Genomic DNA, 12,123 nt, shown 5'->3' with positions numbered 1-12,123 from the left:
AAACCTTTCTCCAGTTTGCTTGTGCGTTGGGCAGGAATTTGAAAACAAATCCAGTTTCCTTTATGTAATACATTATAGACAAGTCTTCCACAGACACTTCCGAGTAAGTTACTCGTATACTTGAGTACTTTAATTGCTTTTATTTGCCATTTCCTTAACTTTTAAACATTTAAAAAACTTTCAACCACCTTGGGACAGCATTTCCAATTTTAAAAGGATACAACGAATCTCTGGCAAGTAAAATACGAACAAGTATTCTTACAACACACTTCTTATAATGGAAAAGATGTGGGTGATTTTCATTTCCCCAACTGCTTGGGTCCATATTTACTTCTGGGAAGTGAAAGCTATGCTAGGCAAACTTAGCCCAAATTTTACGATGTAAAATTTCACACAAACAGTTCACAGGGTCTTGGGACAGTAGGGCTTGAAGGGAGCTCAGAAAATAATCTATTCCTGGCCCCTGTTCAAAGCAAGATCACCATCATAGTCAAGTATCTGTCTTAAAGTCTTCAAGGAATGGAGATTCTACAACCTCCCTACATAGCCTGTTTCAATCTTTAACCACATTCATAGTCAGAAAGTTTTGCTTAATTTCCAGTCTAAATTTCCTTTGCTGCAGTTTGAGATCACTGCTCCTAGTTCTGTTCTGTGGCCACAGAATAGTCCCTCTATCCTCTTCATAAATCACCTTCAGGTATCTGAAAACTGGTATCAAATCCCCTCTCAGTCTTCTCTTCTACAGACTAGATAATCCAACTTCTTTCAGCCTTTCCTCATGTCAAGTTTTCTAGGCTTCTAATGATTTTTTGTGCCCTGCAGACCTCTTTCCAATCAATCCACATTGGTCCCACATGGCAAAAACAAAAACTGGACATGGTTCTCCAAATGAGGAGAACCTCATTTACTAGTGCTGTGGAGAGTGGAAATATCAATTCTCTTGATTTGCAAATGATGTCCTGTTAATCCAATCCAGTATGCTGCTGGGTTAGTTTTTTGAGGTTTTTGGTTGGGGTTTTTTTTTTTTTGCAAAAAGAGCACATTGTTATTCATATTCAGTTACCACACAGCAAATGAGTTTGGAGACACAAGATACAATGAGTAAACAGAAGGGATTTACATCATGAACCAGCTACTCCACAGTAACACCACTTATAATAGGTACACCCATCTCGTACAATGCAAAAAAATCAAAGCAGCACTACTAGCACTATGCAAGTTTGCATATAGCAAGCAAGGAGCGAACATTTTATTTGAGCTACTAGGACAGGGGTGGTCAATTATTTGGGCTGGAGGGCCACTTAGGGAGTTTTGGTGAGCTGTTGTGGGCTGGGTTAGCACTCCCTCCCCAAACAGCTCACCAAAACTACCTAAATGGCTCTGCCCTGGGGGCCTAGCACCACACTGTCACCACCCTTCCATTCCAGGCCCCAGAGTCTCCATGGAGACCAGCTTGGGACCTGTGTAGGCAGGATGCACTTGGCCAGGCAGTTGGGATGGGGCCATGGATGGGCAGGGAGTGGCATCTAAGAGCAAGATGTGGGGGTGGAATTTCGGGGCAGTGACAGCACAGGGCCGGGGCAGAGCTACGATCCGCTCCCAGAATGCCCCTGCCCATGGAACCAGCACCCATCACAGGGATGTGTGAGAAGTGGATCCCACATGCCTGCAGCTGCATCCCATCTGTCAAGCAACATGCAACCTACCCACACAGGTGCTGGGCCAGTCTCCATGGAGACCCCACCTGCTTACCCACTCCATCTGGCTCGCCTGGTGGTAGATGCAGGGTAGATGAGCTGGGACGCCCGGGCAGTGGGGATGGGTCTAGCAGCAGTAGCAATACTAGCAGCGGAGTCTGGCCACTGCGCTGCCACAGCCCCACTGCACGTCTGGGAGTGGCAGGACAGGCTGCATGTGCCACAGCCCAGGCTGCCCCCGTGCCTGGGCTGGGAGTGGCCAAGGGACCTGTTGGGGGTCAGATAAAATCCCATGGTGAGCCAGGTAAGTATAATTTTTATAGTAGTGAAATTTATTTTACCAAGAGCCACCTGGCACTATTTATTCTAGGTCAGGAGCCAGGTCTTGCAAGTATTTTTGTTACAATAAAATTTTTGTTAGAACAGGCTTCATTGTAATGAGATTCCATCTCAACAGGGATAACAGAGAAAGAGGAATAGCAATAATGACTGGAACACAGCTATAGAAAGGAAATACACTACTCAAGATAATTAGAAATAAAGTTAAAGTGAGAGCATAGGATTATATATTTATGATGTGGCAGACCATAAAAAATAAGGGACAGCACAGGTATAAGCAGAATTTATTTGCATCAAACACTGTGGAAAAGGAGGTACTACTTGGGCCACATATTGGGCACCCCTGACCTATGGGCCATGTGCAAACCACCAGGATAATATCAGTGGTCCAGAAACTCAGTGTTTGGCCAGACTGAGCAGGCATCAAGACAACCCCTCATCAGAAAACAATTTGTAGGTGCATGCGTTGTGCACCTCTAACATAGTACTACTAAGAGTTTGCTACAGATCCCCAGGGTCAGACTTGCACATTGAGAGACTGCTAATAAATACTAGCCAAAACTATCTCTGAGAGGCGTTAGCTTCCCTTATATACAGGAAGTTCCACAGTATAAATTAGGGGTGTCAAACAGCTCCATTCAGCTTGCAGAGATAGGTCATCTAGGCCACAAGAATTCTTTGGTCAGATAACTCACTTCCAGATCTGACCTGCAGTGATTCTTGTACCAGGTCCTAGAGCCACTGTGCTATTGCATCCAGCACCTAAAGGGTTACTATATCCTGCCCTCACCTGCTGCCAAATGTCCAGTTTTTGATCATCATTCAGCATGTGAATCTGCAGCAGGAAATCAAGCAATGGCATTAATCCCCCCTGCACATTGGTTTTGCTGACAGCAGTTGTGGCAATCCATAGTCTGGATCCAACCTATCTACAGCCTGGATCCAACCTATCCGCAGCCAAGAAGTAGTGTCATTCAACCTGCCAGGCTCCCAACAGACCTGAAAATTTGGCAGCAGGAGATTGGTTAACATCATTCATTGCTACTTCTCCACTGCCAATTTTCCAGAACTGAGAGGAGCACGGGGACCCAAGAGCAAGGCACTGTACGTTATATTGTGCAACAGGGTTGGGATGACACAGAACTGAATCTAGGTGCCCAGAGGTGGGATGAGATGACATGGAGCCTGATCCAGACTCAAGGGGCCTGGGAGATGCAAGGCCTGATCTGGGCCTAATACAGGATCTGGCCCACAGATTGCTCCCATACTATTCACTTGGCCAGCCAAGAAGTTGAGCACCACTGAGCCCACTAACTCATTTGAGTTTGACACCTCCAGTATAAATAATGCTAAAAAAAGGTAGGGCGCACTTAATGTTGTATGTAATACTTGACCAATTTCTTTACCAGATATCAAAGAAATAAGCAGTGGTAGCATTTCAGAGTTGAAATCAGATGAATGACCCATCATTCACCCCCACTTCTTAAAAGTACATTCTCCATTCACATGACAGGATACTACCCTCAACTTGGTAAGTAGAAATTACTTTAGTAGAAGAGTTGCAAGTAGAAAATAATCTTGGATCAAATTGCTAATTGTTTTTAATTAAATGAAAGAGAAACAAAAAAGCAGATCCATAACAATGGTTTTCCATTTCAAGAGGGCAAGCCATGAGAAAGAAAGTGAACTAGTTAGTAAAATCAACTGGACTGAAAAACTCCAGGACTAAATGCAAAAGCAGCTTTGAATTTCATCAAAATGGAGGGTGCAAAAACTATTTGGAAGTTGCATTCCAAGCAAGAAAAATTCTCGTAGTAAACAGCTTCAGAACAAACTGGGAGTATAACTACCTTAAAAAAAAAGATATAACAGAGAAACCTATTATAAGAGACCCTATGGGGAATATGGGAAGAAGGAATAAGGGTGGTATCATATGAAAGGAGAAAAGCAAAAACTGTACGTATTTTTAAGGAGGATGAATGATGCAGATGGCTACAGGATCATTCTTCTGATTTTAATTCCATGCAAGAATTTAGAAGAAACTTTAATGGAAAGCCTAATCAGAGACACAGATGTAAGCAGAAAATGGGAAAACTGTAACAAGAATTCACAAAGGGTAGACTAACGCAACAGTTCTCTTAGATAAGAACTGATTTTCTAGACAAATGACATGTTACATGTGGTAGATCTAATATATCTCTACAGGCGACCCTGGCCATTCTCGGGGTATACGTTCCCATGATCCCCACGAATGGCGAAATCTGTGACTAGGACACGGCTCCGGGGGTAGCCTGGCAGCAAGTGTGGAGCTCCCGAAGAGCTCCAGTAAGTGTTTAAAGTGTATTTAAAATGCAGGTTTGGCATTTGCAAATATTTGAAACCACAAATGCTGAACCCACAAATAACAAGGGTTTCCTGTACTTTGGTGAAGCATCTGATACAGTGCCACATGGAAATTATTAGTTAAACTCAAGAAGATGGAGATTATAGACTCAGTAGCATAACTTGAGGCAGGGGTCAACAGAGGCATCACCCCCAGGTGCCAATTCAGAGGGGGCACTAGAATGCAGTATACAAGGAGCCTACACTGCTGCGGCAGCCCATTTTGGGGGAGCATACATCAAGGGAACAGCAGCCCTTGCCACAGCCCCTGTACGAGAAGGAAAGTGCTCACTCCCCTCCCACACTCTGTGCCAGCAAGGGCAACAAAACGTAAAAAGTTACACCTCTATGTAGGAGAGCTGCAAGACAGGTAAGGGACTACACAGAATACAACTACAGTTGCACTGAAATATGAACAGTCAAGTGGGAGAAGTTAATTAGCCATGAGAATTCAATCTCAAGAATAATTTTATTTAATATTTTCATTCAGGGCTTTGATACAAAGTAGAAGCGTGATAATGAAATTTGCTGACGACAAACTTGAGGCACTATTAGGCTAGAGAAGGACCACAATATTATACAAGAAGAAATAAATTATCTTGATTATTGGAATACCAGAAGTGTTGTGAAATATAATAGTGTAAAGTGAAAGTGCTTGCACTTATGGAACAAGAATTTCTACAATAAGCTTGGGTATTAATCAGATAGCAGTATCAGGGTAGTAGAACAACCTTGGTATCGTAGAATAACAATAACTACAACGTGAGACAGCCCTGAAAGAGCTAAAATGCAATTATAGGATGGATCAGGAGAGCTATTTCCAAAAGAGATAACGACATTTACAAGGCACTGGTGAGACATCATCTCAAATACTGCATACAATTCTGGACATTCATGTTAAAAAAAGTTTAATCTTAGCTGGAACAGGTTAATGGAAACACTACTAGGATGATAAAAGGAAAGAAAATTGTCTCTTAGCACATGGGTCAGCAACCTGTGGCCCACAGAGTCTTTGGATCCAACCTACAAAGCTGTGGCTTTGGCACCATTCGATGATGAGAGGCTCTGCCCAAGTTATGCTACAGCTGGGTGCCAGGGCCTTTGGCAAAGGGTGAGTTCTGCCCATGCCATGCCACATCCAGGTGCTGTAGACTTTGCCACAGGGGGAACTTTGCCTGTGCTGTACCACAGGTGGGTGGCAGGGAGAGGTACGGGAAGCAGTTGGGCCCTAGTGTTGGCCCACTTCAGACCCAAGCTGGGTCATTTCAACCAACTGCCAGAAATGTTGCCAACCCCTGCCTTAGAAGACTCTTCATTAGTAGCTAACATGATCAACAAAAAAGTTGGCTTGGCTGGCTTACTAAAATGAATGTGTAGAGGGAATACAATTGCTGTGTAAAAATGTGTATAGTTGGGAGGAAATCTGAAAATGGAAGAAATCTTTTTAAGATAAGGACACTATCAGTACAGAAAACAATGGGTACAAAATGTCTATGAATAAATATAGGCTGGAAGCTAGAAGTGGATTTCTAATGATCAGAGGAGTAAGGCTCTGAAACAGCTTTCCAGCAGTAATAGGGATAAACCCTTACCCAGTTTTAGGACCAGCTTATGAAATAAGTTATACGATGTAGTTGCCTGAAAAACGGGATCAGACTCAATGTCACAAGAGGCCTGTTACAGTCCTATGTTCTCAAAAATAACTTGCAGGACTGAGTTTTGTGTGTGTACAATATAGAAATGACCTATCATTTTAAAGTTGAAATACACAACTGGGATTAAATAAAAGTCGCATTGATTAGTTCTAGAACTACAAACACTTAATTGTTCCAGTGAATAGCTGTTTGCATTTTTTTTTTTAAAGAGTGAATTTTATTTAATAAAGTACAGTCTAGCATTTGCAATTATGCCTAAATTAAAATTGTGCTAATATTAATTTGCTACTTGTCACATCATATAGTATCCTAAGACAGTGTTTCTAAGAGTATAAAATATATGTCAACATTTTTCTGACAGTTTACAAATTAAAATGCATTCTTAAAAACGGTTTTCTGGTATAAACGTGATTAACCTGTAAACATCATTTCCATTAGCAGCCTAATTATGTTCCCACTGAAGTCCATATCTACATTCCCACTGTTATCATTATACCACAGATTCAGATGTTAAAAACACTTAAACACCTCAAGTTAATAGCATAGCAAGTGATCAACAGTGGAGCTATGATCTGAATTGCTCAAGTGAAACAGTTGCAAAGCACTGGAATGTTGTGACACATTAAAGCAGAGGTGGGCAAATTACAGCCTGAGGGTCAGATCCAGCCCACCAAGGCATTTTGTCCAACCCACAGTGGGTCCCTTGGCCCTAACTAGCCCAAGCATGGGGGACATCCTGAGCTGTGGCATGCACAGATGGTCCTGGTGGCCCTAGGCATACAGCGGGACTCGTGCAACACAGTGGCTGGACTCCCTTTCCCGGAAGCCCGTGGTGGCTCCTGGCTGCTGCTGCCAGCCACAGCCCTGCTGCCCAGGCACCCCAGCCCGTCCACCTGCACCCATCACTGGGGGCTCCTGACAAATCAGGCTAGCAGGGGCTCCATGGAGACTGGCTGGACCCGCATGGCTAGGGCACATGACCAGGTGGATGAGATAGAGCTTCGGGTGGGGAGCAGCATCTGAAAGCAGGATGGGCAGGCAGGGCCTGGGATTGGGATCATGAGGCAGTAACAGAGCTAGGCTAGGTCTGAGGCAGAGCCACAATCTGCTCCCAGCACATCCCAGTGACAGGCGCTGGTTCCATGGGCAGGGACATGAAGGGAGTGGATCTCTGTCCCGGGGGCAAATTGGGGCAACCGCCCTGGGCCCCAGAGCCGGGTGGAGCAGCATCTGGCTGCTTGGCACTTGCTGCCAAATCCACTGCCGGCTTCCTCATGTCTGGGGGAGGGGCCCCGTACAGGCTGATTTGCCCTGGGTCCTGCACCCTGCTCAGGTCACCTCTGGTCATAAGAATATATGAAAGGGTCACAAGCAAACTTTAAAATGGATCAACAAACTTTAAAAACGGATTCTTCTTTAAAGGAGAAAAACCATGGCTTTTCCCTTGCAGGCTGGCAGAGTTCCAACTTGCAAAGGGCTGCTTGCAGTCCCCGCTGCCCCATACCCCCCACCCCACAGCCCCACTACCCATGTCTCATGCTTCCCCACAGCGGGGAGCTGGAGTCTGGGGGCAACAGGTTGCAGGGTGACGGACAGGGGGGAATGGGTTGGAATTGGCCATCAATGTTTACAAATGGGTCTTGGTCCAAAAAAGGTTGAGAACCACTAGCCTAGAGGGCTGGCAAGCAGGGATGTGGCTAGGAGCCAGACACCTAGGCTTTATCCTTGCTAATGGATGGTGCCCGGGGGGGGGGGGGGGGGGGGGGGGGGGGGGGGGAGAGGTAAGGTGCGGGTTGCAACAGGAGCATGTAGCTGGGAGGCAGAGAAGTGTGGGGGTTGTGGCTTACCTTTGTAGGCCCCCTGCATTCCCATCTGGGGGTGGTGGGTAGCGGAAGAAGGCTGTTCTGCAAGCCCTTCACTAACCCCAGCCCCCATAACGTGATCTCAGGCCCCGCACCTTCCCCAGAGAGGGCTCTATGCTTCCCTGTTCTGTACTGTTGCCATGCTAAACTCCAGGAGCTTCCTGCTGGTAGCAAAGCTTTTCTTTCCTCCCCTGGCTCCCAAGCATCAAGATTGGAAAGGGGAGGGGCCGGTACAGGGAAACCACACCACCTCTTAAGCCACCTGGCCAGAGGAGAGCTGATGGTGTTTGAGGGAAACCAGGCCAGGCAGAAAAATTCCAATTAACCTCATGTAACCAAGGTTAATTGAACTTTTCTCTGGCTTTTGCCTAGCTCCAAGCCACTGAAAGGCACAGGCCTCTCTGGTAAAGTTGGGGATGGGATCACATCAGCAGGGGTCAGTGGAGGGTTCTCTTCAACAAAGCCTCTTCCCATCAACGGAAGCCACAGCCTCTATGCCTCTTGCTTCCCAGCTCCATGTCCCTACTGCTGTAACCCCCTCTCAGAGTCTTTACAGGGCACTGCCTGCTACAACCCAGGTAGGACACAACCCCTGGGCATTCAGGAGAGTGAAAAGTTTGTCCATGGAGCAGGAGGCAGGCAGGGGCTGGGAGTGGTGCACACTGCGTTACTGGAGGGCCAAAAATTGCTCATTTTATCACTGTGGAGCAGACCTGTTCAGTATCTTCATCAATGACCTGGAAGATGAGACAGCATGTACCATCAGCTAGTGTGCAGATGACACCAAACTGGGGGTAGTAGTAAATAAGATGGGGGGTGGGACTAGGATTCAGAAAGACTGAGGCAAATTGGAAGTCTGCACCAAAAGAAATCTCATGAGGTTCAAATAAGGACAAGTGCAAAGCCCTGCACTTAGGACAGAACAATCCCATGTACCAGGACAGGCTGGGGACCAAATGGCATCAGCAACAGCTCTGCAGAAAAGGACCTGGGGGTTACAGTGGATAATAAGCTGAACACGAGACAACAGTGTGCCTTTGTTGAGAAGGCAGTTAACAGCATACTGGGCTGCATTAGTAGGAGCACTGCAAGCAGATCAAGGGAAGTGATTATTCCCCTCTTCGGTACTGGTGAGGCCACATCTGGAGTACTGTGTTCAGTTTTGGGCCCCTCTACAGAAAGGATGTGGACAAATATGAGAGTCCAGGAGAGGACAACAAAAATGGTTATGGGGCTGGCGCACATGATTTATGAGGAGAGGCTGAGGGAACTGGGTTTATTTAGTCTGCAGAAGAGAAGACTGAGGGGGGATTTAATAGCAGCCTTCAACTACTTAAAGTGGGGTTCCAAAGAGGATGGAGCTAAACTCTTCTCAGTGGTGGCAGATGACCAATGAACTACAGTCTCAAGTTGCAGGAAGGGAAGTTTAGGTTAGATATTAGGAATAACTTTCTCACTAGGAGCGCAGTGAAGCACAGGAACATGTTACCCAGAAAGGTTGTAGCATCTCCATCCTTGGAGATTTTTAAGACCTGGCTAGACCAAGCCTTGGCTCGGATGATCCTGCTTTGAGTATGGCACTGGACTAGGTGCCCTTCCAACCCTAAATTTTTTATGATTTTCTATGATTCTATAACTGCAGTTACCCTAATGTGAACTTGGTAGCAAGTCGTAGAATTAACACTAACCTGAAGTGGCATAACAGACACTCAGAAGACATTTGGCATGTATTAATGAGCTTTAATGTGAGGATGCTCACGTTTTAAGTGCCATTTCTAACTGTGAAGTTACACCTTACATTTAGTCAGGTTTCCAGGTTGTAGCTGTACTGGTAATCCTCACTTGAAAGGGAACAACTTTCCAATGCTATGACAGCACTTAATGCATACTAAACTGCTTAACCATGCATTTTTGTGAGTTTTAACACCACTTAGTCTGTATTAAGTTAAATGGGTGACATCGGCCATAGATAAAAACATGGAGGTTATTTGCAGGACTGAAACAAGTCTCTCTCTAACTACATCTAACAAGCAATGATGAATGTATTTCTAGAAATACAATCCCCTCTTCTATATCCCAGCCTTATACTTCAAACACTGTCCTGCAAACAAAAACTGACAACTGTAACCTGCATGTTGTCCAAGTACTGCTATAGGACAGCAGGCTTGGCATACTCTTACTAAAACCAGAAGCCAGAACATCAACAAAACATACTGAATACAATCTCAAGAGGATAAATGGGCTCCTTTCTCTTGCTTTCCTGTAAAAATAGCCTGACCTCATAATCTGAGGAACCGACAGATTTTTAAATTCTGCTCAGTTACACAAGAGGTCAACACTACAGTGGTCCCAAAGGCCCTGCAATTAAATAAAACACAAAGAGAACAAGAACTTTTACTTCACAAAAATCCAGAGAGGCCTTTAAAGTGAGATCCTGTAACATCCTGCCAATGTTACAGAAATTAGAAATACCAAAGCAGGGAACAACCTAGATGAACTATAAGGCAATAGGCAAAGCATAAGGAATTAGACAAAGTGGGGTAAAAAAATGACAATATAATTCATATACACTGGCTAGTAATAATCCCAGATCACAATGGAACATCTGGAAAGTAAAGATTGTAATGAAGAATTTTAGACATGTCACAAGTCATCCAGCAGTGCCAAAGCTAGCTACCTTTTATACAATAAATAATATTTCTTCTTTGTGACATGCATGCAAATTATTGCATGAATAAGAGGAAGGTTAAAATAGAAGCCAGGTACAGTTACATCGTACCCCACCACCACCAAAGGACAGAGGAGGTCAACAATCAAACTACAACTGCAACCCTTGTTGGTCAGTTCCCAGAGCTCTGAAGGAAACCAGAAGTGAAAACAACTTAGCGTGGATAGCGATCCACACCCATGTTAAGGTCAGTCAGGGGAAAAAAAAATATTGAGACAAATGACTGCGAGTTTTGTCTCCAAAAAAATGAACTGCCCCACACAAAGATCTTGTGTTTTCTTGAACTTTTAGGCCCCAGTCCTATAAACACACAGGGTTTGCCTGACCCAGGACAGGATAATTAATAATTTCACATTTCAGAATAAGCGAAATGAGAAATTAAACTTACACAATGATACCAGGATAACTCCTTATGTGGACAGGCTGATCTTTAATTGAAGAGTTTTAAGCTAGACAGGGAAAGAAAAAAACCACAAGACTTATTCTGGAACAAAAGTATCAAGCGTAACAACCAGAAGTGTCCCATGTAAACAAGGCCTTACACACAAGAGGTGATCTGATTGCAGCTGGACTAGGGACACGCAGAGTGCCAACCCTCCCTGGCCCTGGGCCAGACCTGGACCACAGGGCTCCCGGCAGGCTGGCTCCAGACCGCAGGGCGCCTGGCATGCCAGCTCTGGACCCAGCTGCAGCGGCCACCTGAGCGGCGGCAGAGCCAGGTGGCTCGTGGGCACGTGCAGCCCCCAGCGGGGCTGCCCCCGACTTCATGGACAGGCCCTGCCCTGCCCTGCCCCGCCCCGAAGGGCCCGGCGGCTGGTCCACACAGAGGCATTGACTACAGCTCGTTGCAAGGGGGCCGGTATTTACCAAGTCAGCCGCTGTGGCTCCTTTTCCCCCGCGGCAAGCGAAAGCTAAAGCCGCGCCGCTCCCCGGCTTCAGCTTTCCCTTGCCCGGGGCCGAGAGCGGCCGGGGCTCAGCGCCCGGCCCAGCCGTGGCTGCGGGGACACGGGGCGGGACCCGCGGCGGAGACGGCAGCGAGGGGACCCGGCAGAGCGCCGAGCACGTGAAGCCCGGCACCGCCCTCGCTCCGCCTCAGCCCCCCGGGCCGGCAGCGGCACCAGCAGCGGCAGCAAGGCGGGAGCTCCTCCCCCACACGCCCCCACCCCCGGCCATGGATGCGGGGCGGGGCCGGCTGGGAGGGACGGTTGGGCCGGCCCCGCCCCCTAGCGGCATGACACGCGGGGCGGGAGAGGGGTAACTCGCGCGCACCAGCTGACAACTTCCGCGCGCCTCCTGGAACGACCGGGGGCGGGGCTATGCAAATCAAAGGGCGGAGCTAGCCCTGGGGGCGGGGCTGGGGAGAGCCGGTGTCCGCCCAGAACCACAGGGCAGTGGGGGCCTTGCCAGTCCTGGGGAGCTTCATGCACTTCACTGTGGGTCCCAGTGTGGCGGTGCCAGGC

General features: G+C 46.7%; 1 protein-coding gene across 3 annotated transcripts in view; it reads right to left on the bottom strand.

The window, feature by feature from the left end:
* The window catches only part of KLHL5 (kelch like family member 5), a 137,731-nt gene extending 125,912 nt beyond the window's left edge, over positions 1-11,819 (bottom strand). For 2 of the 3 annotated variants that reach the window (XM_019480623.2, XM_019480613.2), the window contains exon 1: positions 11,531-11,819. The gene's annotated coding sequence lies outside the window, so the exon portion shown is untranslated. Of the gene's footprint in view, positions 1-11,051; positions 11,113-11,530 lie in introns of all 3 variants that reach the window. The other variant, XM_006273648.4, reaches the window with a different exon arrangement.
* Between the last annotated feature and the right edge of the window lie 304 nt (positions 11,820-12,123).

The sequence above is a fragment of the Alligator mississippiensis genome, chromosome 2 (genome assembly GCF_030867095.1).
Source record: "Alligator mississippiensis isolate rAllMis1 chromosome 2, rAllMis1, whole genome shotgun sequence".
Taxonomy (NCBI): Eukaryota; Metazoa; Chordata; order Crocodylia; family Alligatoridae; genus Alligator; species Alligator mississippiensis.
The sequence above is the reverse complement of the archived record's forward strand: the minus strand, read 5'-3'. Positions and strand labels throughout refer to the sequence as shown.